This window comes from Pholis gunnellus (assembly GCF_910591455.1).
Source record: "Pholis gunnellus genome assembly, chromosome: 4".
Lineage (NCBI taxonomy): Eukaryota > Metazoa > Chordata > Actinopteri > Perciformes > Pholidae > Pholis > Pholis gunnellus.
The window spans coordinates 15797333-15803498 of NC_136530.1; positions in this window are offsets into that span (position 1 = coordinate 15797333).

Below are 6166 nucleotides of genomic sequence, written 5' to 3' on the forward strand. Positions count from 1 at the left end.
TTTTGTGTTCACTGCTCACTATTGGAAAGTCACTCGTGTCAGATGTCTAGGCAGTGAAACAAGATACAGGCAATTAAAATAACAAATATAAGGCAAGAAATATATGAAGCTGACAGTTCAACCCAAGGTTGTATCACTTCCAGTTTGTTTGAAGGCTGAATGGAGTATTGATCATGTGATCCCTGACCAAAGAGTCGAGGCTTTTAGATTCATTCTTATTAAACTTTAGCGGTCGTCGTAACATTGAGGTCCTTGTATTGTCAGATCAAACAAACCTATCAAGAGTACAGTATTGATGGGGGTGGAGAGTAGAATAGTTAAGTAGGGACACAAATTGTATAATTAGACTTTTCTGAGCTGCACTTACCTCAGTATTTGTTATATTCATTTCAATAATAGTATCTGAGCATGTGCCTTTATAAAACATTTTGCTGATTGTACCGATTCAATAAATGTCTTAAATGCAAGGCTCTATTTTGTAATGAATCCCTTAATCCCTGATTCCAAGTTTTTGTTTTTTTAAACTAAGGAAGCAGTTTTAGTGGGCGTAAAGATCTAAAATGTATCTGAAATGATGACAGCTACAGTGCAGCATGTAGTTTAAGGGGTAAACAATACATGGCTGAATGGGTCTCTGGAGAGCAGCGATCGGAGCTTTCCAATAATACATTAAAGGAGTGCAACACACCGTACAGTGAGGCTCTTCCATACTGCTGACACAGCTCATGGAAATGTCTCACACACACATACACATGCTCAATTATACACTCATGCAACATACATATGTTTGCTCTTTTGTGCACACATACACACAAAAACATATTGCAAACACAAATAGATCCAAAGCCATATGGATCTACATTTGCACTTTGCACTGTATACCACTCTATCCTCTGTAACACTCCTTCTTCATCAGTGGGTCAAATGAACTGTAAATATATCCAAGTAATTGTCTAAAATGGGTGTTCATGTTCAAAGAGAAAATAGGCTATCATTCCATTGGGTTGAACCTACTTTGGTTGTTCAAAGATCAAAGGAATGTTTCCAGTCAGGGAATAGGGAACAAGTGCACAGAAGCCTGGGGTGTCGCCATGCCGCATGCCTGTTCTGGACCTCAAACCAATTATGCCTTAATTGAGTGTCAGAGTGAAAGGGGGCCATTCAGCTGAACCTCTTTCACCCTGTTAGCCAGAGACAAGCATACTTTGTGACACACGTACCGACTGATCTGGAGGCATTTCGTCCATCCGACCCACTTACGGAAAAGGCTGCCCCAGGTCCCTTTTAAAGACCCATGTGCATCTCACGTTTCCTCCCACAAACAAGTGGACAAATGGGTTTTGCCATGCAAATGATTGGGTTAATGGTTTTGGTTGAATGTCAGTGTGTGCCCTATAAATATGTGGGCTAATGGTTCTCTTTCCCTCCCGTGAACAAGCAGAATAATGAGACACAACCAACGAGGACAAGCTGTTTGATGGCATCTTTCAGTACAAACAGTGTGGAAGTTTGTCACCATCAAGTTCAAGTGACCCAGTTGTTTTGTCTCAGGAATATCGTCCTACTTACCTTCATTCAGATTATTATTTGGTTGTGTTTGTGAGAGGGAAAAGGCTTCACCGAGGTGTGAATCTGACATTTAGACTTTGGTAAATATATTGTAGACTCTCATGTGGGTTCAGAGATGTTTAGCAACTAATTCAGCTTCAGTTGGATAAACAAACATATAAGAGATGAACATATATTCAGCAGACAGGGGGATATTGAGAGAAACTGCTCCCTAATCGATAGAGGCAAGTTCGGGGTAGTTTCAGTTCATGGATGGATGTGTTGTTAATTCTCTTTACTTAGAAATGAGTTAGCGCTATCCATGAATACTAAAAAGATGATACAGAAAATGAGGGTTAAAGACATATTGAATTCATTATTTTGGGTTAAAGACACTAAAACCATTTCAGCTTTGTACTATCAAACATCACCAACACAGCCTTGAAGGAAGCATGTTCTCAGTATTAAACTCTCTTTGGAATACATAAGGAGGTTTTGTTTCAGGCTGATTGATGCCTATTTAGTCATGATTATTTCTTTCCATACAGAAACATTTAAATATTGTGTTTTAGCAGCATAAAAGGCTGTTGGAATAAATATATTGTTTGGCCCTGCGCACACTTTGCATTTATCTTAATGGACGGTATATTTCCTTTTCTAAATCCAGTTGACAAAGCAATCCAAGTGTCGTCACGTCAGTAACTGAGCAACTCACTACATTATCATATCTTTTTAGTGACCTCTAGGATGCAAAAAAAAACAACTTTCGGCAGGTGCAAAGTAACAGAAAACATGATTCACTGATGTACTATGATGGGCTACACCACCCTGATTTAGGCATCAAAGTGTAAAAGCTTGTTGAATCACACATCAGTGGTGGAGAAGAGTTCAAAACAGATCACACCCAAAACACCAAGGTGGACCAAATCTTAGAAATCTTTCTTCAAAGCTCCTTACTATTTATGGAGTCGCATCACTAGAAAATCTTTGCTCTGGAATTAAATATTTCCAGGTGTCTGATGATACCAATCGTCCAACAGGCATGAAATAGCTCATATATTTACAACCCTGTCTAACAGAAATGGGGTGAGAGAGTAATATGCATATCTTCCCAAATCCTCTCAGAGGCCTCCAGCACAGAGAGTCCAAAGGGTCATCACGCAGCTTCTGTCTACATGCTTTCTTTCCCCTCTGTTTGCTCTGCTCTGTTCCACCTGCTGCTCAAGATACTTTTACCTCGTGCATTTTTTTTCCACTAGCTTTCCACTGTGGTTTCTTTCGTACTTTTCATTCCTTGCTCTGTTTTTCCTCTCTCTCTCTTTGTCTCTCCCTCTCCTCATGAATGTTGGTGACATTGATTTCCCTACAACTGAGCCTGCAGTGGAGCAAGGATTACAGATTACAGGGAGAGAGAGGCTTTACATTCTCTTAAAACCCAAATCTATCCATCATCCAGCGTGCTGTGATGCCTGACAACCAAACCAAGTGTCTCTTTTTACTGAGAGGGACCTCAGTCAAATGCAGCGTGCTCATGCAGCTCCAAACCACTGACGGCAGATTTTCCTCATTTCCTTTGCGGCCGTAGAGTTCTGCAGTAATCTGACCTTTACCCCAGATGTTACGGCCTTCAAAGCCATCGTGGATAAACATCAGTAGCTAAAGCCCTTCGCGATTGCTGCACAAATTAATGCCAGGCGATCAATGGAGGATTTACAATGTCAAGCTGGTAAATCTTTCTCCTGATTCACATTAACAGGGTTGATGGCAGGAGCCGGAGCATGAACAGTGACGTCGGTACACAGACACACTTGTCAGTTTGTTTAAGGCCGGGTTGATAGAACAGTTTTGTGCAAAATTCACTATAGATTGCAAGAATGACACAAGGCAGCATGATAACAGTAGTTTGTCATGAACCGGCTAAAGTTTTTATAGAGCGCTAGTGGATGAGAAACATGTTGACTTTTATTTATTTTCATCCCACGAAGGGATTTCAGAACTTGTGGTTTGGATTAAACAAATTCACTTAATCTTACCATTGTGTTTTAGAAAAGTGGAGAGGATTTAGGTCAATTATACTCTTATTTTTTTAATTTGATCTAGCACTGATGGATGTGTTCTTATCGTGGTGGGTAACCACAGCTAACCAGGGAAAACCCCGCCTGGGTTGCTGATCCCACCTTAATCTTTATCAAAGGACCACACCAGCTTGTTTGAGAGATGTAGCCCTTAAAGGACCAGTGTGTAGAATTTAGGGGAATTTTGATAGTTAAATAAATGGAAACCAATTGATACCTGTAATCTCAAAAAAACACATCAAAATACCTGTAAAACACAATAAAACAACTAATTTGTGATGCAATGTGTTGTATATATGCTAAACAATGCAAAACCTATGGTGAAGAGTTAGACGTTTGACCTGTCAACTCTAAGTCACCAAAGCAGAGCTGTGGATCAGCATTTGCACATGACTGTCCTCTTTGCCTCCTCTGTTGTGTTCTCCTCCTTTTTCCACAACCCAGATGTGATTCAATCACTTCCAGATGACAACAGCATCCAGCTCAAAGATAAATCAGTGAGGACATGTAGGTTTGTTTTTGTTGAAAGTTGCAACACCAGACAGATATTTCCTGGGAGGTAAGGAACCTTTCTGTGGACGTGTTTGTGCTGCCATTACCAGATGAATGGATCCAGGGAGGGAGAGGGACGAGAAAGATGGAAAACATCTACAATCAATGTCATTAAGTGATGTATATGGCCAAGCATACATTTATGTATGAAGCCATTATACATGTTTTTGTTTATCAGCATTTGTTTTAATTGTCATCTTAAAAAAGATGTATACATACATTGTGTCATGCAACTAGAGCATGTTTGAGCTGTTTCACAGCCTACTATAGATTATTTAAGATTACAAACGCAGTTTTTAATGAAAGATAACGTCACAATTGGCCACTTGGAAATATTATTTTGTGAAAAATAGTTTTGTTAGAGTTTTTTGTGAAGATTTCACACGTTATGTTCTTTACTTATTGGCATTTGAAGCTTCTACAGTATAAATCTCATTTTCACTAGGAATATTCAACAGTTTACACAGTTTTCAAAGGGAACATTTAAGTCAATATGCGTAATCTTTCACCAGAGTCAGTCATTCCCCACTAATGAACAAAAGCTCCATCTTAAGAACAAGATTACTGCATTTCACAAATACTTAATAGTTAACGCCACCTCACTGGCAAAGTGTTTGGTTGAAGCGCAACATTTCCTTGGTGATGCTAATTTGTCACAGCTGAGAGCTCAGTAGAGCACCAAAGAACTTTCACATGTGCAGCATTTCTCCGGCAGGCCGTCTTATCTCACGACCCCGTGTTAAGCTGCAGACCAGGAAGCAGGTACTGAGGTCTGTTGCTGCGGGGCTTCTGGGGGAATCTGGGTCACTTGACCAGACACAGCATCACTCCAGACGCTTGTTCTTTTGGTGGGATCTTTTCGATAAAGAGTGGGATGTCATTTTATCTGCATCTTAATTTAAAAAAACCTGATGGCTTTCAGGTTGGGATCCTTGAAGTCATTTTCACCTTACAGAAGACCTCTCAGCACAGATTATTTCATCTTCAGGCCGTAAACTGTCTTCATAACCATAAACACAACTCCCCCTCCCCCCTCCCTGTGGTGTTTCCATCTCTCTATTACCGTATTTAACCCGAGCACGGCATCACACCTCTGTGATTTCAATCCTCTCTTTACTAAAGCCAGCAGCTCTCTGCACCATCATGTCCTTCTATGGCAAATACAAGAGACCCAGGACAGAAGGCTTTTTGAAAGAGTTACTGAGCTCCATAAGTGGTCCTTTTCTGTCTCCTTGTGGCTGCAAAATGCCAATACATCCGAAGAACATATTGAATGATCACAGATATATATCATTCTGTACTTTCTTGTCATTGTTGTCAAATTCATCTTTAATTTAGTTTATTGTGCGTTTTGTCTTTTTGGAAAATTAATTACACTCACAATATGGTTGTAGGGAGGTGGAGACAGAGTATGTAACAATAACTACGTATACAAAATGATTTAAGAGATGCTGGATCATTTATACAATATTATTTAAAATACATTTAATTTCTGTGTATTTTTTCTTGACATAGTATCAGTATTTATTTATCAATACTGGTATAGCGCAACACCCCTAAGGTTGCCGTTTTCTAAATTGTATCCAGGCCTAAATGAAAGAAATTACATGAATAGCACATCTATTTCATTTTTGTTATCATTGTCTTTTATTTGAGTCGATAGACGTTTGTTTCTTGCAGTTTCACTTGTCACTTGTTTGATGTGTGAGACCCTTGGTTAGTAATCCCTGATTGACACTCGTTATCTCCCACCTGTTGTCCTAATTACCCAAGTAGGACCCTGAATGAAAGTACAAAAAGGGTCGGACCAGGTGCTGTCTCTTTGTTCGTCTGTGAATGTTGAAACTGGCAGCGTTTCTTTTTAAACTACCGTCTGTAAGCCAATGAAGGCTTTTATCAGAACTCTGAATACTCATGCTCCTCTAAGCGGGAGTGCCTGAAGTTTCCTCCTTTGCTCATGTTTACAGGCTACTGATCATAGCAAACCCTGT